The following is a 27,252-nucleotide window of genomic DNA, read 5'->3' as shown; positions in this document are numbered from 1 at the left end:
CAGAGAAAAGTGATTACATTGTTTTGTTGAACGCATATTGAGTATTTTCTGTACTGCATTTTCATTCCACCTTGCATCCATTTGAAACCATAAAGTATTGTTGACATCTTATCCATCCTATAACCACTCATCATTGATTATAAAGAAGTGTGCTAATGCCAGACTATCCATTATTGATTACTGCTCAGATTCAGTGTGATATTCAATTATTAAATTATTATAAAGTGTGATATATATATATATTGTTTAAATTATCAAATACACCTTTTAACTTGCAAAACAGAACTACTTCTTGGCTCAGTGGGGTCAGGGGGATTCCAAGAGAGGGGTGTTATACAGGGGTAGTCATCCAGAACGCATGAACTGGACATAAAGATATATCAATAAGGGTTTCCATTCAGTATCCCAGACTAGGCATTGACTTAGCTGTAGTGTTGAATTGAATCCTCTTACAGTTCACTGGTTGCTTCTGTGAGTAAGCCACGCAATGTCTGGAACTCCTTTACTATGTTTCTTGGCACTCAGCAACTGGATGAAGAGTCGGGGTTGATGGGGCCCTGTTCCCCCAAGAGTCTCAGGGAATATCCTCTGTTTAAAGTGGGATGCTGGGGCTCATTGCTGCTACTGGGAGTTCTGGTGGACTGGGCACTGGGGTATTCATTACATTGATCTCTGCACATATGTGAAGTAATATTATATATGGCGGGGTATCAGATGTGTACTAGTAGGCAAGGCATTATTAAATGGCACACAAGAATGCCTCATTGTACTGTCTGTCACTTTATCTGTGTGAGATGTGAACCCTAATAAAGGTTTTAAAAAAAATGAAATGGGAATCATACACATGTATTGATGTCACAAATGAACTCGGGGTTTAGGGTGGACTGGGTAAAATGATAGGGTAACTGTAAAAGAAACTAAACACGAGCAAGTTCAGTTTGTCAGAAAACCACAGCCCATCAATCCAACCCCCCACTTCCCTGTGGCTCCACTTCCTGGCTATCAAAACGTCACAGAGCCAATATATGTCAAGTATCCCTGAGACTTCCTTAGTAGATGCTCACTGTACTTAGGTTCCTGATGTCCTTGCTGTAGTCAATATACTGAGATCACTTTAGATGGTACTCCTTAACTCCCCACCTGCCCCACACGTAAGTCACTTAAAACCAGATAATATTGAGTTCAGAGAACTTTAGGGGTGCACAGCAGAATGCTGCCAAGTGACTCTGTTACAGATGTTGCCGGTACTTATTGAATAGGAGCTCCATCTGCTGAGCCACACTCCTCCCGTCTCAACTTCCTGCTCTGATTCTCGTTCCCCTTGGTCTCTTATCAGCTCATTGTTGTAATATGTGTTGTGCTTCAGGGTGGAATTCTATTGTGTAGAATTCCACACTTGTCTTTACTGGCCTTTACTCATATTGTTTACTTCTGTTTAGGTTCCACGTTCCATGTTGATCAGTTGGAGTCGTGAGGTGAAGGCTGAGTCCTGCTGGGCTCAGGCTGGTTACAATAAAGGGAATTCACCTACCTCTCATGTGTGGCTTCCGTTATTACACTCATCCACCTCTAAGGCCCGGAATGATCTGGCTCCCTCCCATTCCTCTTGCAGCCTATCTTCTCTTTTTACTCTGCTGTTTCGGACTTGTCACTCCTCTGGATTCTATCATTCTCTATGCTCAGTTGTTTCTAGTATTTTCTCTTCAAGCTGCTTTCTTTGTCATGCTCTGTATACTTTTCTGGGACCCTCCACTTAGTGCCACTTTCTTTTTTCCCTCCCTTTGTCATTGTTCTGCCACGTGTATATCTCTCCCACACCCACCGCGAGGGTGCCTCTCACTTTGCAGCCCCTTCCTCTCCGCTCCAACAATTGTTCACCCCCTTTCCCGCACCATTCGGGCTATCGCTGCTTTTCCACCCCTGCCTGCATGCTCTAGCACGCCCACTCTTCCTGCCTCTCTCATTCTCTGCTTCTGCCAGTGCCTCTCATGCTGCCCCTGCCTCTTCTCTTCTTGCCTGCCCCCATCACTGTACTCCACTCCTCACCTCGGCCTTTCTTTCTTCTCCTACACTGCCACCTTCGTCTATTTCTACTGCTCCCTCCACCCTCAGATCTTTTGCTTAATGCCTCCACCTTCCCCTATAGTCTGCATTCTAACATCCACCACAGTGAACTGACAATCCAAGTACCTTTTATCAGGCCACAAGCCTTCCCTCTTTTTCTGCAAAAATAAAATCTGAACCTGCTTTGATACACAATCACTTTGTGCTGGGCTTATATTACAAGTTTTCAGTAGAACTCTTAGATGCATCCTGCTCTGCAACAACTAGCATTGAGGACTGCAGTGAAACCCTCAAGTAGAGCTTCTGCCATCTTGCCCTCCACACCACAGCAGGAGCTGCTGCAGACAGGGTTGCAATTAGAGTGAATTTTCGTGGTAAGGTAAACCCTTCAAATGTTTGAAATGGGGCTAATTTTATAGACTTTCATGAGGAGGGGCAAACTCACTTGTGTGGGGACATCTAACTTCTTCACACATTCTGAGACTATTCCGTTACAACTTCAATGTTAAAAGCAGCTAACCCACTCCTTCACGTCCGAAACCACACATTTTAGGAGTGGTGTGAGAATAGGTGGTACTCTGCCCTCCCCTACCCTTCCATTCACTCCCCTGACATGCAAGTGTTAACATCCCATCATCATTTCAGTTGCCTAAAAATGTATGCACTTGAATGCAGGTGCTAACAAAGAAAGGATTTACATTAGTAATTGCTGTGCATCCCAATGCACATGGACATCATCTGGAGGTCACCAGAGGTCGTGACCGTGACCCCTGCGGTCTCAGCCACAACCCCTGCTGTCTCAGCTGCGCCCCCCATAAGCACGTAAACAATTATATTTTTAAAACGGAACAAGAAACAAAAAAAACGAAACGGAAGCTCCACAGCTGCCTCCTGCTCCATGGCTAACCCCTGTGCTGTGGCGCCACTTTGGGACTCTTGCTTTGAGATTTCTGTGACTTTTGAGTGGTTGCTTAGAAACCACGTACGTAAATTTACAGAAGTTGGTGCTTTCAGGAACCCAGCACTGGTGCAGCGGGGGCAGGGGTTCCCACCCTAAAAGCAGTGAACCTGGCCCACCTTGCAGAATGTACATGTGCATGTACTGCTGCTGAGGCACTGACGCTTGAGGGCCCTGAGCAGATCTGCCACACCATCACAGTTCTGAAAGCAGGATCAGGGGTGAATCCGGGGGTGAACCATTGTCAACATGCTTCTGTCACATGAAGTGCACAGCACAAGCAGCCCTTGCCCGGATATTCCACTGACATGTTCTTTAAGGTAGCCTCGGCATGGTCTAGTAATGTTATTCTTAACAGTAAATGGTGCCAAGATAACCACCACGTGACCGGCTGCAACACAAGGGCAGCCTCTGAGGCTTTCCCTTCAGAGGACACGGCTCTTGCTTCCCGACGAGAGGCACGTTTGTCAAGGACGCGCGTCGCCATTCATGATGCACCGGGCCTACCAGCCAATCCTTCCGTGTGACAACTGTTAGGGAGAATTCTCAAGAAGGTGCTAATTTCCCTTACCTTTTGAAACCCCCAGCAACTTTGCTAGATTTCTAGGATTTCAATTTTTACCTGGAAAGAGTGTGAGACTTTTTCCCCACTCTTTCATGTATTTTGATGTTTGTTTTACTTTTGTGTTCTTTGGATGTGGAGTTTTAAAACAACTCCATAGGCATCACCTTTTTTTCTTGTGTGTCACACAGCACCTTCAGTGCAGTGCCAGGCGGATGTCTTTCAGACTTCCCAAGGTTTAAATACCTTCTCTGGGACTGACTACTGTCTCCCAGAGCATGTACATTTAAATTGACTTTACTAGTATTTTTATATTTACAGACCCAGCACAGACTACCTATAGAGTGCTGGAGGGGTTGCCTAGCATCCACTGAGTCTAAACACTCATGCAACAGTTAAATGTTACCCTTTTCCCTCTTGAAATGGCTGGTGGCAGTGGTTTAGAACAAACTACCATGATTTTTCCCAACCACGAACACCGGTATCTAAAAATCAGGGCAACTATGTTTTTCAATATAGTGCCCAAGACCTATCTGTAAATACAGACTCCGGTCAACTTTTTTTGCCATTTCTTTTAGGAAAGGTGTGTTTAACTCTGCATGCCAAACCAGGTTTGGTCCCTTTGTTCACTGGCCTTTGGCGGGCTTCAGTGCTGAAGCCCTCCTCTGGTGCCTGAGTGTATAGGGTGGACAGGATGTGAGGGAGATGCCCGAACCCCCCTGTGCTTAGTCTCCTAGAAGACCTGAATGCACTCTGGCGTGATTGGCCGGCTGGCTGTCCAGCAAGGACAGCCATCCTGCTGGGTGAGTGACAGCCAGGCTGGAATGAATGGGGGAAAACTGTTTGAAAGCAGGCCTCTGGGACTTGGAAAGCAGAGTCGACCACTGGAACGAGAGAACCAAAGACCAGCTGAAGGAAGACAACTGCTGAAACTCCTAGTCCACCGGTGAAGCCCTGTTGCTGGTTCAAATTGCCTGAAACTCCTTCAACAGAGAAGCCCTTCAAGGACGACTTCTTCCCTTGAGTTTGGTGGGAAAAACCAACTCGCAAGTCACCTGGACACCGTCTCTATACTGGTCGAATTCTCTTCAGAGTGCTGTTGAATACTGGATAGCCAGTGAGAAGGAAACCAGTTTTTTTGGTCTTTAAGCACTCACACCTTAAACCAACGTTTTGCCAAGCTTGTGGCCTCTTCCCTGGGCAGTGCAGGAACCTCCCGATGTCCTCCTTCTTGTCCCCTCGACTGAAGGTCAGGAACAGCGAGATCTGCAGGAGCTGCCAGGACCAACTGCCTCAGATACAGCTCTTCTTCACTTAAAAGTTACTGTGCAAGTGTGGTTAAGAAATCCTTTCTGCCGCACTGAAAGTTTGTGAAACTTTCCCAACTTCGAAGGCTTGTCTTTCCCTAAACCGACATATAACTTTTTTGTCTGACCAACTACTTCTAAAAACCGTGGCAAAGACTTAACCGTTTACTACCAGAACTATGCTATCCTATCCAAGACTCGGAACCATTGACTTTGGCCCAGGCCTATTGATTTGAATTGCTGGTTGTACTGAACTGAAACTATTTGCCCTACCTCTGAAAGTATTTGTGTTTCAATTCGTTTAACCTTGTCTTTTTACCCCTTTTTAAAGTCACTGAAGTGCCATTTTGCTCCCACTTCAGGGGAGTTGAAATTGTGCAGACACTGATTGGTTGTGTATTGTAGTATATTAGATTGTGATATTGAGCTGCTCTTACTGGTGGAATGTTTTCCAACTGACTGTGTAAATAAATGTATATTCTTTTACCAGGAAACCTTGAGTAAGTGTTTGTTTTGAACCACTGTGATTGCTAACCCTTTGTGTAACCCCTTCTACTGCTCACTTTACTCTTGAGATAAGTCTGGCTGCTCAGCCACTGCTACCACATTACTGTGTAATACAGGCTTGTACCGAAGGTGAAATTGTACTTACACTTGTAGTCTTAATTGTGTGTAGTGTTCCCAAAGGGTACCGCATGTGATTCTGCCTAACAACAACAAATAACTGCAACAGAAATGGGACAAAACATACTATGATAAACACCATAGAAAGCTCAGGTGCAGTGGCGCTGGACTACCACGGCTTCACTCGGTGTCTCATTGGCTTAACACAGAATCATGAAACCAATGCTTTTGTCACCCCAAAAATATGATAGTCTGAACCCCCATTTTTGACTTCACTGTTTCATGTATCTCCACTTGTGACATCACAAGAAGACAAGTATAGTTGTGATATAGGTGAGTGCACTGTAAATATAGCTTTTTGGAGATGTCAGTGCTGCATTCGGGGTCCAATCACCGGCTCTGGGTGAAAGCAAAAGTGCCCGAGTGAATAAACCTGCGGACAACTGCACTTCCCCAAAATAAGACAGACGCTCGAAACACTGCAATATTGTTTTTCTAACTTAATGGCAGATAGTGACATATTCAAAACGAGAGAACACATTATACGTTTGGAATTATATGCAAATGTGTACACACCAAGTGCATTTTAAGGGCACATTATACAGTTGTTCGCGCTTAGACACATTGTCAATTCAACACAGAACTCCTCTGTGAATTCTATATTAATTTACATTGGACGTAGGCTTTGCTATGCGATGTTTGCCTGGTAGCAAATGCTCTCAAGTTGCCATAAAACGGGGACAGTGGCAGTGGTACACAAAAACACTTACATATTGCATTCACGGATGGCGGTGTCTACATTTACCCATCATCTGTTACCTAATAAACGTATTGAGACAGAATGGGTTAGAGCGTGACTTGTGGGTCAATGTTAAACCCAAGGGAGTTATCAAAATAGTCCCATGCACCGCAAGTACCTGATCATACAGGCATACACATAACCCTTTCTGTACACCATGTTATAGGCCAAAAATACGTTCCCAATGTATGAGAACCCCCGTCCCTGCACATTTTCAATGTCCGAAATCCAGCGAAACCATTCTATATTATGGTTATGGATTTGTTACAGAACACAATTTCAAGGATTTATTTGATAATTCATTTTCAAACATTTGAGCAGACAATTCTTACTTGTGAAACAATTCCAACAAATTCCTTTTTTTCTTCACAATCATTACTGTAATTTTTTTTAAAAAACAACGCGTTCAGAGCTTCAATGCCCTTCTCCAGTGGATATTACGTTTGTGAAGATTAATGTAATTTAAATGAAAAGAAACCATATCATTATAAGTATTTGTGTTTACAATTCTTATGCTTTCAATCTATATCAATCAGTACATCACCCTAAATTTGATAAATCACCTTGAGGAAAATCCAAAAAGTGACAGAAATCCTACGGTCTTATGTTATAATGTGTGGATCTGTGTCCAACTATATTCATCGTTGATACCCAGAAATATAAGATTAAAAATAAACAAACAATGATGAGATATAATTAGACCTAGAGCTGTGTTTGATGTTAAGGTTCAACAAGAGCTCTGTTAGAATGTGATGGTAAAATAAGATGTCCATATCTTACCACTGTGTGGTTAAAGTCCAAAATAGTGATCACTAGTATGAAAGGTTCTCGAATGCACAGAGACTTATTCCCTGTTATGCACAGTTTATGTGGGTAAATAATTAAACATATTACTTATGTAGGAAAAGTAAATCCTTATCTAAGCGTGTTAGCACTGCTGTGTAGATACCATGGGCAAGCCATTGGAAAATGCAGTATTGTAAATGTGTCTATGCAAGTCCTCACAACAATGTCTATGTGAAATAATGGTGTACATTATAAGGTATTGACATAAATACTATTGTGGTACTGATGGAATGTGCAGTAAGAACATTCACTTGGTATGTTATGGTAGGTATTGTTTATTTATATAGCGCCTATACACAGGCAAGTGTTTCAAAGCACTTGAGGAGGGTTGGAACACGGGGAAAAACAATAGTCGCTGAGAGCCCTTGAAAATCTGAGACGATACTAGACTGCATAGGCAGATTAAGTGCATAGACTACATTTAACAGTATGGGATGTAGCAAATAGGCCTGTCAGTGATTCTGCAATTTTAACAGTACAATTAGGGGTGAGTGAAAACAGTACTTTTATGGTGCGTGAAAATGACACAACCTTGGGCTGCAAGATCAGCGGAGGACTGACAGGAAATGCCAGTCAACCTACAAGGAATACAGAGACTCGAATTAGGCCATATTGTCTCTACAACTAGTTAACTGGCCAACAAGGCTAGATTGCGTGATGATGGATACATACTTGTTATGTGGATAAACTAGATAGAATTCTGTCTCGACGCTTCCCACGATCGGTCAGTGATTTGCGGATCCTAAAATGGCTTCCATTATAAACAAAGCGTTATTAAGATGTGATGACATCATCGCGCTTGTTTGTTGTTTAAGCACGCAAATATGGACCTTGACTGGTGGCACATAAAGGCAATATAAAAGAAAAGCAAAATATGTGTGGAATTTGCCAGTGAGATATTGGTAGATTCTGGGGTGTAAACTAGTGGAAGTATTCTATTAATTCAAATGAGTGCAAGACACATTTAGAGTTAAATTCAGTCAAATCTAAAAAAGTATTGGCATTAACACCTATATGGGACACCTCCCATGTAGTTGCAACTAACATGGTTATTGAGTTATTGGTTATTGAGCACCCATAAAGGTAAACAAATGTGTTAAAAGGGGAAAGTGTAGATATATTTTAAATTATGTTAGACGGTATGCATTGATCCCCAGGAGCCTTAAGTAGAACAAGCAAGCTTAAGATGTTACAATGTTTCTAACAAGATTAAGTCATTACAGGTGCACATTCAATCATCATGGTATTTAATGTCTCACTTCTTCTGCCGGTATGAGTAAGACTCCTAGACTCATATATCTGTGTGTATGGATGACTTCTGTGTGATATTGTGGTGTCTACGTTGAACCAACATATTGTAGAGGTTTTCCTAAAAAAGTTTTCCTTGGAATGGAAGGCAGTGGCAAGGAGTGGGGATAGAGCGAGGAAATCAGATTTGGAGTGCCGCCCACCAACCCCAGATGGGAAGTCAGCAAAGAAAGTGAAAACCTGTTATTGGAGCAAAATGGCAGAATGGGATTTTGATTCTTACTCACAACTTCTATGGGACAGAATGAAAGGAATTTGTGTTGCTACACTTGAAACATAGAGACTACTATTCAGCACACCATGGGCAACAATAGAAATAGAGTAAGGAAATCGGTTTTGGAAGGAAGTAAATGCAAAAGGAAAAATTGCAATGGCAATAGAAATTTGTTTTTACACTGGATTTACAATGATAGGCAGTTCAGGAAAGGGTTATAGCTCAGAATAGGAAAAACGGTTTTCATTGACACAGACCCAAACACATAACAGATAGACTTGTAGGCAAAAGGGATTGCTCTTAATGGGACTACGGTTTGGGGTTTTAATAGGACAGATGCAAATAGGAATTTGTGGGGTAATGCACACAATGTATGGGCACATTCAGTTTTCAGTTAAAGGAGACTTATTCTTTTGAGGCAACACTTCAATGACTATAATTATTAAAGACAGACACTAATGACACTGGGGTTAATTTCAAATTTTAACCAACTTGTACCATGAATTTCAATGGGGGAATTAATTGATTTACTTAAACATATGCTAAGGATTTACACATACACTGAGATGTTTACCGAAGGGAATATGCTAAAATACATAGGCTAAACACAGATTGTTCAATGGGAAGGTGACTGAATTACACGATCAATGTGGGGTTTTCAATTGTGTTTTCAATTAGGTTTTCAATGCGTTTTTCACTTTGTGCAATACTACAAAAAGGAAGTGTAGAAATGGGGGTGTGGGATGGTGATGCGCTCCACACCAGTAGTACAGTAGAATTGATTCCAATCACTAAATTGTGAAAAGTAAATCATTTCTTTAATTCAAGTTGTGAACAGCCGACACGTGTTTTGACACGGTGGTCGTTTTCAAGGCTGAATGATTGAATAAAAATGTAATGCAAGGCAGGAAAAAAGTGTCCAAATTAAACATGACACCACAAAGAAATAAATGTGGCACAAAACCAAATTAAAATAAGTACAGTTCAAAATTTCCATAAGTAAATAATACAAGCAATGAATATGCAGTCAGATGAACCAATTAAATATAAAATTCAAAAAGCCATTCCACATTAGGTTGAATGTAGGGGAAACAGCTGCTTCAATGTTGATCAGAAATTGCAGAGCGAAGTCATATGAAAAGAAAATCAAAATGTTGACAGTAATATGACACCTTAATCTAGAGCCATATATTTAAAAGAGGGAATAGTGAGCCCATTGATGCAACAACAAACTGAAAGTCATTAGTGGTGTATATATAATTCAAGTGTTACATGCGGGCCGAAAGAACCAATTGCACCACAGTTCAACAGCAAAGCTACAGACAACGACCACCAAGTGGATAAACAAGGTTCTTAACTAACCAAAGTGTGATTGATGACTGTATAGAGGTGACATGCACTGTATAAGGTGGTCATGAAATGAAATCATTCTGGTGTAAAGACCTGAATCCAGTTTACCAAACAAGTAGGTGATTGTTCCCAATCATATGGTCCTGTGAGAGGAAGAAAAATAGGTTGGTAATGATTCACTGGATACAGTGATCAAGTGTAAATACAAATTAAATATGCAGAAGGTAAAATACCAACATACCTGAAAATCGGTAAATTGTAAGTGGAGATAACCGCACATTCGGGATGTGAGTAGAAAAGGCTTCTAATTACCAATTGTGCCGAACTGGCAAATGACAGTATATAGCCTGCAAAAAGTTAAGAGATGTACGTTCTGGTAGTAAACTGCTAAGGCAGCCCACTGATAGGCAAAGTAGACTGGGGGCTATCAGGATTAAATGAATCTGAAATGGTTCCCTGCACACAATGCTTACCCGCTCAATCGAGCAAAAAACAAAATCTCAGGGACAAATCCCAGCAACAAATCAAACAGGAACAGCGCGGCTGTAAAGCGCTGACCCATTAAACCGCAAACTGTCAGGAACCACCGCCTGCGCCCATTCTGGACTTTGTGGTCCCTGACCCTTAGAGGACTGAATTCCGTGATCCTTCCAACATGGCCGTTTGGTGCCGAACGCAGCATGCCAGTCTTTATGTGCTAGGTTCAACATTCTACAAAGCAGACACACCCCCAAGGCTCTGCGCATCTCAACGCAATCGCTCGGAGCAGTCTGACGTGTGTTGCCGAAGTTCGCTCGGAACGTCCATCCTAGTCCTGTTCCTTGAATCTACTTCCTCCTTTTCCTTTCCTCGAACTTACCTTACTATTCTTCCGGGATCCTCGCCTGCGCTTGAGTCACGGCGTTCCGTGCCTCCGAGCTCGGACTTAATCTCCTTCCTGGTTCCTGGTACTGGACATCCGACTGCCTCCTGGAGTAGGACCGCTATCCCACGCTGCAACCAGACGACCAGCACACAAGTCTCTACAAATCCTGGACCGTGCAAAAGAAGGTCGCAAGCAAGGAAAGACAGGTGAGAAGGGGAGGGACTTGTGACAGATTGAGACGCCCAAAAAATGATACGAATACAGAGATGGAAGCCGCAGTTCAAGACCTCATGCAAGGTATGCAGGAATTAACAAATGAAGTCCAGAACCTTAAGGCAGAGAACGCTGCTTTAAAGCAGCTAGTCTGGTCTTGTGACTCTGCTACTAAGGAAAGTGTCTTATTGGGAGGAGTGGTGGAGAAATATGATGGCTCTTCAAAGAACCTTTGTGCCTTCCTTGACTCATGTTTGGTGCATTTCACCTTCAAGCCCTACTACTTTTCCACCCCAAGAGCCAAGGTGCGGTTTATGATCTCACACCTAACCGGTAACTCCTTAACCTGGGCAACCCCCCTAGTCAATTCGGGCAACGCCCTCCTAGATTATTATGATGGATTCGTGTAAGCCCTAAAAGCCATGTTTGATCGCCCAGAGGTTGTTTAAGGCGCTCAGGAACGACTACTTGAATTTCAACAAGGATCCCAAGATATGTTTGCCTATATGGCCTGCTTTAAACAACTTGTAAAAGAGGCTGATTGGTCCCAAGAAGCCAGCTTCACCTTCTTTCGAAGAGGCCTAAATGAAGAAATAAAGGACGAGCTAGCCAGGGTAGCTCGCCCAAACTCCTTCCACGCAGAGAAAAGGAAGTCTAAGTCAACATCTCAAAAGGCTGCCACAGACCATACATACAGACCAGAGCCCGCAGCTTCTCCAACCCCGGATCCTGAACCAATGCAACTGGGGGCCTACCGTGGACCCATCACTCCACAAGAAAGGATGTGCCGGATTTACACTGGACTGTGCATGTACTGCGCCTCCAATAAATACCTTGTGAGAGAGTGCCCTATCGCTCCACCACAGTGTTCGGGAAACACCAGCTCCCGATCCTAGATGGGGCACAGTTTCGGGAGAAAGATGTCTGCTCCTCATCAATTCCTTCCTTGAACTCTCTTGGACAAAACAATCTTGTGATTCTACAGGCATTCCGATCACTTTCCAAGAAAGAATCCTACCCCATCTTGGCACTATTGGATTGCGGAACCATGGGCATATTCATAGATCATGATTGGGTCATGTGGGATGTTTTTATCCATGCATCCGAGCCCTACCTCAAAACTGTGCAGTACTGACATGGAAAACATCATGATGGCCAGAGCTTCCCAGAAAATGCACAGGGAAGTGCATGAAGCATAGGCTGCCACTCATTTTTGCCGATGTTATGGGCACAGAAGGGCACTGCCTAAAACCACCATTGGACTACCCACACAGTAGTCTGAAACCATTGGGAATGGCAATGCTGATTGCCAAAAGCAACCTAGAATTGTGGGGAATTCATTTTCTTAAATCCCAAAAATGGGTGCATTACCAGTACTCGCCACTATCAGAAAGCCGGCGTTTTAAAACAACACCAGATTTTTTTTGTGTAAAACTGAATAAATGAACCCAAAGCAGGCCAAAGAAAGACTTACTGAGAGGTGGATCCAATGTAAAGTTATATTCTGAAGTGACTTGAAGGTTTATAACAAGACTGGCTGAGCTGTGGATTTCAGCAGTTTAAGTAAATTTGGACTGAAAGACACTAAAAATCTAAATGTTTAAAAGAAATGAGTGACCTACTTTTGAGTGTCACATAGGTTGCAATTGTTTAAATGTCATAGTTTTAAACTTAGAATCAGCATTCTAGCTGCAAATGTAAAATGGTTAGTTTTATTTGAATGCAGAAAACTGGGTAACTAAAAGTGACATTAGCTGGGGGCTGGCTTAAGGAACTGAATTCTGCCTACCAGCTACCCCCGACAGGAGTTGAGACTTGCACAACAGCTGTGTTCCCAGGCCTACCTGCCTTTTGCTGCTCTCACCAAAAGGGATATGACACTTCTCTGATTGAATTACCAAGGGACTGCTAGAGACTAAACATAGGACCCAGGCAGAGGGTTTATTGAAGTGGCCATAAATGGCTTCCTCTTGAACAATGGGCCTTCCAGGGCCCAGGTAGATGGTTTATTGCAGGAGTCGTAAATGTGGCTTCCTCCTGGAAGGAAAGGGGAGGAGCACTGCATGTGAGAGCAAGCTGGCTTGGCAGAAACTGGAAGGGGGAGAAACTGCAGACAGAGGCTGAGCTTGAAGAAAGTGGAAAGACTGGTTTCTGTACCATGTGACCTGAAAAGACACACCCCTGTAGCCAGAATATGGTTTTAGAAAAAGATGAATAACTCATAGTACGGACTTGTCATCATTATTTAAATGATACCATAATTCTTGTGATTTTTCTGCCCACATTTTAAGAGGTTTTTAGAATCGGTGGCATGATCTGGGGGCAAACTAGCAGTTAAGAGGGCATTACTTAAAATGTCTGCTTGTGAAAAGTCTGATACTTCATCAATTAATGCCTGCATGCCTTGCACACATTTGGGTAAATTTGAGTAAGAATCTGATATTGGTAACTTGACCAAAAAGTGAAATATGTTGCCATTTCTCAATGCAAGCTCCCAGGAAGAGCAGATTTGGACAGGGTATACCTCCTGTGATATGTGATGGGTGCATGTAATTTTAAACAAATGTGTACCTGTGCAAATATGTCTTTTGATCAAATATAGATTGTGTGTAAAGTTGACAGGGGTGGGTTCTCTGTATCATAAACAGACCTCATCATGATGACACTTCATTTCATTCCCCCAATCAAGGGGAAGAGGAGGAAGTGGCCAATGACAAGTGGAGAGGGGTAGGGCCTAGGAATCTAGCCTCTCCACTTATTTTCAAAACACATAAAGGCAGACAGTCAGGACAGATAGGGACATTCTATTCCATCTGCTGCGGGACGCTCTGCCGGGAAAATCCATACTTTACCTCCATCAACCTTCAGAGAGCCAACATAGAGACTTCAATCTATCCACCTTCAGAGACCAAGACTTTACTTCAGAATTGGTAGCAGAGAGGTCAACTACAAGCTAAATCCCTCTTTAGCAGGCCTCAAATCATTGCCATTATCACAGCCAGGCAAGCTGTTTGAATTCTTTGCAAGAACTCTTGCCATTTGCCAGAGAGCAGTGTTGTATCCAGAGAGAGACCAGCTGAACCGGAGACCGCTGTATCCGGACCCACAGACCTGATCAGAACCAGAGACCCAGACCAGACCAGCAGAGTAGAGCTGACCCAGACGCTGTGCGCAGAGACCGTCCGTGGCGAGTGAAGAAAACCTGACCAGATCCGTGGCGAGGCCCATTTATTTCAAAAATATATTGTGAGTACCTAGCAGAACTGTGCAGAACCAATCTCTTAGTTAAAATAATATAATTCAATCTATTTTTATCTAAGTAGAACTGCCTCCTAACTTTGAACTTTAAAATTTCAAATCTGAAAAACGACCTTTACCATATCGCTCATATCTCCGTGACCGTTTGTCTTAGAGACTTGCAGTAACTTTCCTCTGAAAGCTGGGAATCTTGGCTTTTCAGAGAACCTAAAACCGTATTCCTATTCCATACACGTTTGCCGCAATCGCGATAAACGCACTCGCGAATTTGCTGCGATTTGCAAATTTCTCCATGTGGGAAAACAGCAGTTTCCTTGCTTTCCTTGCTAAAAATGTGTTTGCCTCTTAAGAACCATCCCTGACTCATTGCTAGAGTGAGCCTGGACTAATATTAACTAGATACCACTCACCCTGAACCTCTAGAGGGAATTAAAAGCATTTTAGCATATTTTTCACATCATTGCCAGTACATATAAAAGCATTTTGGGCCTGTGTTTCAAACTTCTGTAGTCTAAGCTTACTGGGGTGAACTGAATTACATTTGATTGCATTTCTGAGAACTGTGTGCTTTCTTTCCATTTCCTTGCATTGCATAAAGGGGGGAGGGGATTGCCAGAGAAAAGTGATTACATTGTTTTGTTGAAATCATATTGAGTATTTTCTGTATTGCATTTTCATTTAACATTACATCCATCTGAACTTATATAAAGCATTCTCTACCACCTTATTCTTCTGTTCCTATTCACAAGTGTGCTAGTGCCAGACTATCCATTATTGATTACTGCTCAGATTAAGTGTGATATTCAATTATTAATTTATTATAAAGTGTGATATATATATCTATTGTTTAAATTATCAAATAAACCTTTTAAACTTGCAAAACAGAACTACTTCTTGGCTCAGTGGGGTCAGAGGGATTACAAGAGAGGGGTGTTATATAGGGGTAGTCATCCAGAACGCATGAACTGGACATACAGATATATCAATAAGGGTTTCCATTCAGTATCCCAGACTAGGCATTGACTGTAGTAGTGTTGAATTGAATCTTCTTACAGTCACTAGTCACAACATCCCCCACGAAACATGAGAGACTATGCAACCTGTTGAAGCTATTGATGGGAGACCCTTATCTTCAGGACCCATCACCCTTCAAGCCAAAGAGATTCTTCTTTCTATAAATCACCATCAAGAAAGGATTAAATTTGATATCATAAGATCTGCTCACTATCCTATGGCTCTAGGCATGCCCTGGCTGCAGAAGCATAACCCCTATATCTACTGGGCGGCAGGCTCCTTATTTCTTGGTTCAGAACATTGTATGTCCCACTGTTTGTCCCCAATCACTTTACCAAGTTCCTCAGAAGACTCTCAAGAAACGCAAATTCCAGTCACCGTCTCTAACATTATATGGATTCCCAGGGCCTACCAGGCATATGCAGATGTATTCTCAACAGCATTTGTTCAAGCTCTGCAATCCCACAGACCAGAGGATTGTGCCATTGACACTGAACCTTCAGCCGTGATCCCTTTCGGAAGAATGTTTATTTTGTCAGAACCAGAAAAAAGGGCCCTCCGGGAATATCTGGACACCAACTTGGAAAATGGAACTATTTGACCATCCAAGTCCCCAGCGGGCGCTTCCCTTTTCTTCGTTCCTAAGAAGGATTCCAAGGAGCTCAGGTCGTGTTTGGATTACCATGGCCTTAAGCAATGCACTCTCAAGGATCATTACCCATTGCCTCTCATCTCGGATATCCTGGAAGCAGTGAGAGGTGCAGTCATCTTCACAAAACTTGATCTCAGGTGTGCCTACCATCTTATTCGTATAAAAGAAGGTGACGAATGGAAAACAGCCTTTAAAACACCCTTCGGCCATTTTGAATACTTGGTCATGCCATTTGGACTTGCTAATGCCCCTGCAATTTTCCAACGTTTCATGGATCGGGTCTTTTCTGATATGTTGTTCCTCTTCGTCATTGTTTACTTAGATTACATACTGATCTACTCCAAGGACCATCTGAAACACGAAGAGCACATAAAGGCAGTCTTACAAAGTTTATGGGCTTCATTACAAGGTAGGCGGTGAGCCATGGCGCTATTAACGTCATGGCTCATGCCGGTAAAATACCGGCACCACCTTGGCGGAAAGGGGATTTACTGCCCCATTCCAAGGTTGGAGGGGCGGTAAATCCCCCTTCCACCATTGCCCTTCCCCATTCCCATTTCTGCCCCATAGGGCTCTATGGGAATGGGGAAGGCGCTAATTACGGCACCGCAATTTTGCGGTGCCGTAATTAGCTCCGAGGTCCCTTAGCGGGTTGGATTTTAATGGCTGCAAAAAGCAGGCGTTAAATCCCCCAACCCACAAAGGGACCTCGTAGTAAGGCGGTAAGGATTTACCGGTACCGGTATTTTACCGGTACCGGTAAATCCCTACCGCCATCCGTGTAATGAGGCCCTATGAGAACACAAGCTCCTGGCTAAACCCGAGAAATGTCTTTTCCATGTGTCAACAGTTCACTATCTCGGATTCGTTCTTAGCCCAAAGGGGATAGGGATGGATTCCTCCAAGGTTGACTCCATTCTACCTTGGCCTGTTCTGACCACTGTAAAACAAATCCAATCCTTCCTGGGGCTTGCTAACTTCGACAGGAAATTTATATCCACGTTCTCTGAGATTGTGCCTCCCATTGTCAGACTATTAAAGAAAGATACGCCCTTTCAGTGGACCTCAGCCCAAGATTTGGCATTTCAACGGTTCAAGTTGGAGTTCACACAAGCTCCCATCCTAGCTCAACCCGACACTGACCAACCTTTTCTTGTTGAAACTGATGCCTTCAACTACGCCATCCGGGCAGTCCTGAAACAGGAACTTAGCGACAAATTAGAACACCCCATCACCTAACTCTCCCGCACCTTGACTCCCAGTGAAACTCATTATTCCGTCCTGGAGAAGGAATTGTTAGCCTTTCGTCAAGCTTTCACTGAATGGCATCATCTCCTTCTGGGAGCCAAACATCCGGTACAAGTCCGCACAGACCATCAGAATCTTCAAGACCTACAATTTCAAATCCATAATTTTCCTGGAACACATAACATTATTGCTGATGCCTATTCCAGAAGTCCTGATTACGAAACCATTGAGGATCGGACCTTTCCTAAAATGTTTCGCAACTCAATATTTGTTACTCAAGCAATCACTCTCCTGGAGGATATTCGAGCCCAAACTCAGTCTTCTGACCCCTGGAAAGAGTTTAAGAAGAACAATCGGTGGAATCTCAAATCAAAGGATGGATATCTCTTCAAGGACAATCGACTGGTCATCCCTACTCCTGGATTGAGACAAAAGATCACAAGCCTATGCCATGATACTCTTCATTCAGGACACCGTGGCATAACCAACACCTTCCATTTTATACAAAGACAGTTTTGGTGGCCAAGGATGAAGGATGACATCAAGATCCATGTCCACACTTGTGCAGTCTGTAATCAGAACAAACATGACAATAAAAGACCAGCAGGTCTCCTACACCAATCAGCACTACCAAAAAGACCCTTGGAATTCATTGCCACAGACTTTATTGTAGAACTACCTTCTTTCAGAGGCTACACGACTATAATGGTTACCATTGATTTGTTCACACATATGGCTCATTTTACGCCTCTATACAAACCACCATCCTCATCTGAACTCGCCGGGATATTCCTAGAACACATATTCTGGCTTCATGGATTACCTTCCAAAATCATTTCCGACAGAGGACCCCAGTACATATCCCAGTTCTGGAAACAGCTATGTTGTATATTGGGAATTCAGTGTGCATTGTCCTCAGGTTATCACCCACAGACCAATGGTGATACTGAACGAGTAAACCAAACCCTGGAACAGTATCTTTGTTTTTTCGCCAACAAAGTCCAGGATGATTGGTCACTTTTAATACCTGTGGCTGAGTTTGCATACAACAATGCAGATCATTCTGCTATCAAGACCAGTCCTTCCTTCTGTAGTCAAGGATTTCATCCTTCAGTTCTACCGTCCATTCTCCCACATCCTACCCCAGTTCCGGCAGTTGATTCCTGATTGAAGCACATTGATTAGTGAATCAATGTGCACAAAGAAGCAAAGGAACACCTAGAAAAGGCCCGAAGAGATGTGAAACAATATGCAGATTCCAAAAGAAGGCCTGGGCCTTCCTATTCAATTGGCGATAAGGTCTGGTTATCCTCAAAACTCCTTCCTCGGCACCTACGAACAAATAAATTGGCTCCCAGGTATTACGGACACTTTTCTATAAAGGAAATTGTTAATCCAGTAGCTTTTCGACTCTGACTACCAGAGTCATGGAAAAGGATTCATCCAGTCTTCCACACTTCTTTGTTAAAACCTTATGTTCAGCCCTCTCAAACTGCTCCAAGATACACCCCAGTGATTATCAATGACCAACTCGAATATGAGGTCTCCATAATTTGTGACTCGAGGTACGGACGAGGTCAACGACAGTATTTGGTCGACTGGAAAGGGTATCCTCTCAGTCAGCGCACCTGGGAACCCGTGTCAAATATGAATGCCCCCCGGCTGATACGAAGATACCATCTCATCCATCCAGGCAAACCCGGAGGAGCTGGGTTTCGGAGGAGGCATACTGTCATGAACCACCGCATTGGGGCCATCGACTGTACTCATGTGGAATTGGTGGTCCCACATGACAATGAGGCAGTCTACCGAAACAGAAAGCAATACCACTCCATCAACGTCCAAATGGTATGTGACTCAAAAAAGATAATTACGCATTGTTGTGCCCGATATCCCGGATGCATACTCCAACTGGGTGTGATTGGGGGGGGATGCATACTCCAACTGAATGTGATTGGGGGGGATGCATACTCCAACTGGGTGTGATTGGGGGGATGCATACTGCAACTGGGTGTGATTGGGGGGGATGCATACTCCAACTGGGTGTGATTGGGGGGGATGCATACTCCAACTGGGTGTGATTGGGGGGGGGTGCATACTCCAACTGGGTGTGTTTGGGGGGGAGATGCATACTCCAACTGGGTGTGATTGGGGGGAGAGATGCATACTCCAACTGGGTGTGATTGGGGGGGGATGCATACTTCAACTGGGTGTGATTGGGGGGAGATGCATACTCCAACTGGGTGTGATTGGGGGGGAGATGCATACTCCAACTGGGTGTGATTGGGGGTATGCATACTCCAACTGGGTGTGATCAGATTGGGGGGGAGATGCGTACTCCCACTGGGTGTGATTCGGGGGGGAGAGATGCATACTCCAACTGGGTGTGATGGGGGGGAGAGATACATACTCCAACTGGGTGTGATTGGGGGGGAGAGATGGAGGGAGAGATGCATACTCAAACTGGGTGTGAACATATGTCCTGAAAAACAATGGACATCCAGATTTACACCACTGTCCACAAAGGCAGCCCACAATGGACCTGACACAAAACCACATGCAAGTAATAATCTGCACAACATACTAATCAATCCATTACGCCAAACATGCCATATCCATCCACATGAACATTGCACATCATACTATACCCTCTATAACACAAAGCAGCAACATGCAGCCAAAATGGACATTGGAAATGAACGCTGAACAACATCACAACGGATATGCGGCCTTGACTGCATACGAAGGGATCTCCTGTAGCCATTGTACTGATCCACACCCGCACACCACTATTGGAGTGCCGCATCACAGCATGGGGACATCAACTTCGGGATAGCAGTACACTAGCAGTTTGGTACATACGTTGCCAGGACCAAGAGACACAAATGACTTGACCTCACCCAGTACATGGCAATAACTGCCGTAGGCATGCACGATGCATGTCCACTTGCAAGAACTACCTCACCTTCCCACAGTGCAGTTACTCTGATTGCCTCCATGTATGCAGGGATTTGTGGATGTCATACACAATACAAAGTTGATTTGTGTGATGTGTACAGCTTCCACTTGATGTAATCTCTTACACATACCCAGCGTTGCACCCCTGCAGGTGATGCTGGCTATCCCCTTAAGAGGTGGTTCCTTACCCCTGTACAGAACCCACAGAACAGGCACAAAGAGGAATATAATCGTGCACCTACCCATACCTGTACCCGCTCGGTAATCGAGCAGAAATTTGGCCTTTTGAAGACACGGTTCCGGTGCCTCAGCAGGTCAGGCGGGGCACTCCTGTACGGCCATGAGAAGGTGGCCAAGATCACCATGGCATGTGTCATGCTGCACAATATGTGTATCAGACGGAATTTGCCAGTGCCCCCTGACATTGAACTGCAACCACCTGCTGAGGATGATGATGTGGATGAGGAGGGAGGAGACGGGGCTGCTTGTAATGGCGGTGGCGATGCCCTCAAGGGACGTGCGCTGCGCCAGCATCTAATTGACAACATTTTCTAATACACGAGGTTGAACTTTGTTGAATGGATGTGGGTATTTGGCCACAGGGTTTTGTGGTGAAGTGCACACTGTGCCCTGTCCACCAATAGAGCACTCATACACAACGAAATTGTCCACTCCTGTGATATATCTTGTCACCAGTGTGTTTTATGTATTATTAGTTAAAAAAGTGCATGGACCCAACTACGCAAACACCCTTTTCCCCCTCCCCCCACAACACTCCCACAACACGCTTTTCTCCCTCCCCCACAACACTCCCAAAACACCCTTTCCCCCTCCCCCTACAACACTCCCAAAACACCCTTTCCCCCCTCCCCCCACAACACTCAAAAACACCCTTTCCCCCTCCCCCCACAACACTCCCAAAACACCCTTTCCCCTCTCCGCCCACAACACTCCTAAAACACCCTTTCCCCCCTCCCCCCACAACACCCCCATGAATGGCTTGTACATCAGTGCTGCATAGGTGTACATGTGTCAGCAACATCTGGCTGGCCCTAGTTCCCAACCCCACTGCCACCGTTGGGGGGTTGAGAGGTTGTGCGCTGCATAGCCCGTAAGGACCTGCGCCGGGGGCTGGCCTGCCTTGAGCTGGCAGTGGATGAGGTGCACGGTTGTTCCGGTGCTGGTGGGGGGTTCTGCCTGTCCATTGCATCTGCTATGAGTGTGAGGACCTGCCTCACAAGTGACATCTCCTCACATAGCCTGTTGGTGCTGGCTTCTATGGCCTGTCTGATGTCCCTTGCATGCTCCCTGCACTCCTCCCTCTCAAGTGCTGCCTCATCCACATGCTGGCCAACCAGCGCAGTGATGTCCTCCTGCCGCTCTCTGATGATGGCCATGTTATGGCCACTGTGTCTTGCTTGTGGGGTGGGTGCCACACTTTGTTCTATTGGTCCAGCATCAGGTGATGACACCGGTGGACTCCAGCACCCTGCCACTATTTCATCACCAGACTGGCCCTGGCTGCTGGATTGTGATGTGGGGCGTGGGCTCAGTTCTTTTGACTGCTGGGGGCTGGGTGCATGTTGTTGTATGGCCAAGTCACAAGTGTCCTCCACATCTGACATGGGTGCTGTGGCTGTTGCCTCGCCCATGGAACTATTGGCAGCAGACAGTGTCCCTTCCGAGGATGGATCGTGCGGGGGGGGATTACTAGAGTGGGGGCTGCAATTGGTTCCGGCGTAGGTTCACGCCTTGGTGACGTGGGTGGCTTGGTGGGTTTGGCCCTCTGCGCGAGTGCACTCTTCCCTGTGCCCCTCGACGTCCTGGCGATGTTGCCTGATTCCTTTCCCCTGGGTTGTTTCTTAGCAGGTGGAGCCTGCGTCACATTGTCCTGCTCATCACTGTCAGTTTGTGAGCCTGTGGGGGACAAAGAGGGGGATGGCATTGGTGATTGGTCAACGTGCTTCATGCAGATGTTGTTGTTCATGCTGTTCTATGCATTCAGACTTGATGTTTGGGCATACAGGTCATAAAGCTGTTGGGTGGGTCATTCATGCATGAGTCTGGGTGACATGTGTCTGTGGTGATGCATGCATGTGTGTGTGTTGGGATGTGAAACACATATGGGCTGGGTTGTGTGCATGTATGTTTGATGGCCACATCCATGAGATGATTCAGGGCTCATATTTGGGGAAGTACCACATCTTTCACAGTGTAGTTTTTTGTGTGGACACTCACCTCCATCTGATGATGTGGGCACACCATGCTCCATTCCGCCGACTCCCTCGATTGATTCGACCCCTATGGTGCTTGCACAGGTCTCCTCCCACTCCATTAGTTTTATTGGTGATCCTCCACGGCCTCCTGTGCCCATGGCCAGGTTCCGGTTGGCAGCCAGGATGCAGCGTACATGGAGGCGGAGATCGTCCCACCGCTTCCTGACGTCTTTCACAGTGCGGGGGGTGGTGCCCACCGCACTGACTTTACGGGCCACCTCAGCCCAGATCTCAGTTTTTTTGATTAGGGTGGCACGCCACATGTCATTGGCGAACACCACCTCTGCGTTGGCAGCAAGCGTGTCAGTGAGCATTATAAGCTCTTCATTGGAAAAATGCTCCTTGTGCTGTCGCTCTGCTCCTTTTTTGATTGCCTTGGGCATTGTCACTGGGTCTGTGAAGGATTTTGGATGGCTCTAGTGTGGCTGCAGGTCCTGGGGGCCGAGGATGGCAATGGATTGTGTTTTTAAAGATGACCGCCGTCCTTTTTCCCGTTCCTGTGCGATGACGCTACTTCCGGTTCCGCTTATTTACGGTGACCGCTAATAGTGGTCACCGCTAATGCCGTGTTGTGGGAGGGCGGACGTGCTATCAGCGGTTTGATTGGTGCCGCTAAAGGCCCTTACGGGGTCTTTACCGGCATGGGGGTAGAGTCCTTTCCAGCATGGCGCTAAGCTCGTGTCCGCATACTCGTGATGCAACGTTATTAGCGGCCTACTGACTACACGGACACGTTATTAGCGCCATGCCGGTAAAGGCGGTGACTTACCGCCTACCGTGTAATGAGGCCCAATGCATGGCCCTTTTTTGATGCAGTTCATACTTCCTGTCATTCAGATGAAATAAAAGCATGCAGGACCGTGTTTGGATGCAATGATCAGCTTCATGTCATTCAGGTGAAATAAAACAATGCAGAGCCGTTTTTGGGTTGCAGTGTTCCAATGCTAGCCACTCATGTGACAGAGAAAGCAAAGCATGTCTGTTTTTAGTGACAGGGTATAAATGCAATGTTTCAGGTGGAGGGGGTTTCTGTTTAGGGCCTTACATGCACCCCACATTATGTATAAGGGTGACTATGACATCCAAAAAGTGCAGATGTGGTTCCCCCACTTCCAATGTGAATTTGATCTGGTCATGACCTGGTTAAGATACTCAGAGTAATGTAATAGCTCTGCTCTTTGGCGCTTCTAAATAGCAAATATACTGTCAATGTAGCATTTCCAAAATATGATCTTGGATTTCCAAGGCTCCTTATTGAGTATGTGTGTCTTTTCAAAGTAGAACATGAAGATATTGGCATATGTGGGTGCCACAGCTGACCCCATTGAAGATCCCGATATTCGTAGACAGTACCTGCCATCATAACTGAACAAGTTGTTGCATAAGATAATGTTAATACGTACCTATTCCTAGTATGTTGTTTATCTGTATATTTTCATGGTTTAGTAAGAACCATTCCATGGATTCAATACCCTCACCGTGTGGGATTGAGGGTTATAGACTACAAACATCCAATTAGAACAAAATCAAATCCAGTTCAGTCAATTAAAATTTGCCCAGTAACTGTAGAAAGTGGGATGTATCCTTAAGGTAAGTAGAGGTCAACTATACCAGTGGTTGTAATGCAGTGTCCAAATAGACTGCTAGAGGATTGAACATGCTATCTGTGCCTGCGACAATTGGTCTGAGAAGTGGGTGCGAGGATCTCATGATGTGTCTGGCCGCTGATTTACACAGTAGCACTACAGTCCTGGGTGCTTCTAAATACTCCAACCTCTATCCCTCCTTTGGAACCATTTGAAATAAAAATCTGTTATATAAGTTAAAAAGCGGCTGATCATTTCTATGGGAATGCTCAGAATGGTGAGTCAAGCAAAACTTCCTGGGTTCTATTTTTATTTCCCCCAGGAGAAAGTATAAGGGTGGAGAGTTCAACTAAGTCAGTTGAGGGCCTATTATAAAAGTACACCATAGTTTACCTGGTCCAAAGTCCTGAATCCTCAAAAGGCTTGTCTGCAATGTTGAAATCAGGCAGTGCTGGATGTGCATTAACAGCTCAAAAACAAAACTCATGATCTATGGCTCAATGCAAGCAAGGGCCAAACTACAGGTGGAGTACACAAACTATGAGGAAGAAGGTTGCCAAATCCCAGTATCGGAAATAGTAAAGACACTGGGTGGCTTCATGCAAGCCGCAGTTGGAGGTGTTGCACACGTGGCGGTGTAGTAAAGAAATCCCATTTTCATCAGCGGGTATGAAGGCAGATGAAACTGTTAGCTAGGTGCAGAAACGGTGAGACCCTTGTCAGGGCAATCAGCATGCCACGCCTAGATACTGTAACACACTGCTTAGCGGCACCGGCAAAGATTGTATTCGGGATCTTCAAGTGATCCAAAATGAGGCAATTAGGATTATCGGCAACATCCACAGGAGGGACCGCATAAAAAGGCCAAGGAAGGAACTCCACTATCTGCCATTTGCAGCGAGAGTTTGCTTCAAGATAATCACACTGGCCCACAAGTGCCTCTATGGAGATGCACCTCTCTATCTTAAACAGAACTTGGTACATTATGAACCAAGCAGTACCTTTCGCTCCAGCTCAATTCAATGCCTGATGGTCCCCAGAGTGAAAGGAACAAGAGGAAATGGTTGATCTTTCCCTCCGTGGCAGCCCATGCTTGGAACACTCTGCCTGTGGAATTGCGCCAGCAAAAAAGAGGCCACTGAGGTTCGGGAAAAGGCTAAAAATCTTAGTATTTGAATAGTGAGTTGATCCTGTGCCACCCTAAATGTGTTGTCCTGTCCGCCTGCATCGTACTCAAGTCAATGTGCCCCCTGATGCCTGCAGGCTATGGCGCATTAGAAACAAATAAATATATTAATGGCAGCACGTTCCTCTTTCCTCCTTTAATAATTAATGTATTGTGTTGTTGCCCTTGTCATCATGCTCAGTTTGGACACTAGGTCTGTGTGGTTTCCTTTGTTGTTATAGGATTTTCATTCAGAACTGGTTTGTGGTCCATGCCGTGTGTGTTGCACAACACTCGTTTGCTGCTCTCCGAGTCCCACCAAGCATGAACTACAACTGTAGCTCACATTACTTTTCAAATCACCTGCTTCTGTTCTTTAAATCTCAAACCTTTCTTGGGAGGAATGTTTCTGGGTTTATGGCACATTATACACAAATAAATACATACATGGCAGCACGTTCCTCTTTCCTCCTTCAATAATTAATGTATTGTGCTGTTGCCCATGTCATCATGATGAGTCATGCACCACTATTTACCACCGCCACGGGTTCCCATGTTTCCCTCAATGGGGAACATACAGGTGACTTTGTCACACGTTAAATGCTAGGTGCAGTATCATACTGTTATGCACTCTCAGCACATGATCATATGTGCACGTTTTACCTATGTTTTCCTGCATAGATTTATGTAGCACAAAAACACACACATACAACCTTTTGCATCCTCATTGTTTTTGGAGAAACTAGCATGGCAGTTGGATCTCTGCGAAATATCGAGCATGCAAGCAAGAGTAGGTGAGAGGGGCAGTCTCAGAAGAAGGTGGGCTGTATTGATATTGATATTGTATTTCTATCGCGCTCGTACACAAGTGTTTCAGAGCGCGACAAGGCTAGGGAGGGGAACAGGGAAGAACAAAACAACAATCTTACTGGGCCCAGTGACATTGAGAACCTGCAAGTGCATTAGAGAAGGGGAGGGGAAAAGTGCATGGAAGGGGGAGAAGTGGAAAGTGGAAAGCAAAGGAGAAACAGAGCAATAATAATGAATAAATAAATAATAAAGGCAATTTAAGAGCAAGGAGGACAAAGCCACTAGTTTGGATCAAATGATTCTACTGATGAGTGGAGAGGGTGGGTCAGTGGCTCAGTGAGAGACAAAGGAATACATTTGAAAGTGGGCCGCATAATCAGAATCAAGGCAATCAGAGAACAGATAGAGAAAAATGAAGCAGCTCGTTCTAGTCAAAGCAGAGGGCTAGGATTTGGCCCATTCTAGAGGAGCCATTTCTATGAGGGCTGCATGACATGCTCATATGCTTTGGGGGAATCAAGAAAGGGTTAAAAGTAGACGAGGGCCTATGAAAAATCAATATGTAAATGTGGTCTGCTCTGCTAAGTGCATGCCTCACTTGTGGGGATATGGAATGATAGATAGATGGCTGAGGGGGGGACATAATGAGGCGAGATCCTAAAGGCCAGTGTCTGCATGGAGGTCAATAAGGAGTAGGTGGGAAATCAATCACAAAGAGAATACAAAAGATAAAACCAACTTCTCAGAGAGTGCCGAAATGAAGGAAGGTATGAGAATGCAGTCAAACCACACATCGGAATCCATACTCCTTCTCTTATTTAAATATTACAGACTGTGCTCTGTCGCTAGTCAGACTAAGTGCCACAGGATACACTCTGCCTCAATCAGAATTCATGACCCACATGGACGCATCGCTCAAAAGCCACTCTTCCTAATTCAGTGCATGGGCCACGGATGATCCCATGTCACAGGATGTACTTTGCATCACACAGTGCTGATGACAAGACATTACTATAAGTCAACAATTGTACTCTCCCTCAATAAAAATGGACACAATGGGCCTCATTACAACTTTGAAGGTAGCCATGGCGCTACTGGCGCCATGGCTGCCTCCAAAAACATGGCTGGGTCCGGGTTCCCTGAATGGGGAAATACCGGGCCATTTCGAGTATGGA

The sequence above is a fragment of the Ambystoma mexicanum genome, chromosome 3p (genome assembly GCF_040938575.1).
Source record: "Ambystoma mexicanum isolate Mex_15411 chromosome 3p, UKY_AmexF1_1, whole genome shotgun sequence".
Classification (NCBI taxonomy): Eukaryota; Metazoa; Chordata; class Amphibia; order Caudata; family Ambystomatidae; genus Ambystoma; species Ambystoma mexicanum.
The sequence above is the reverse complement of the archived record's forward strand: the minus strand, read 5'-3'. Positions refer to the sequence as shown.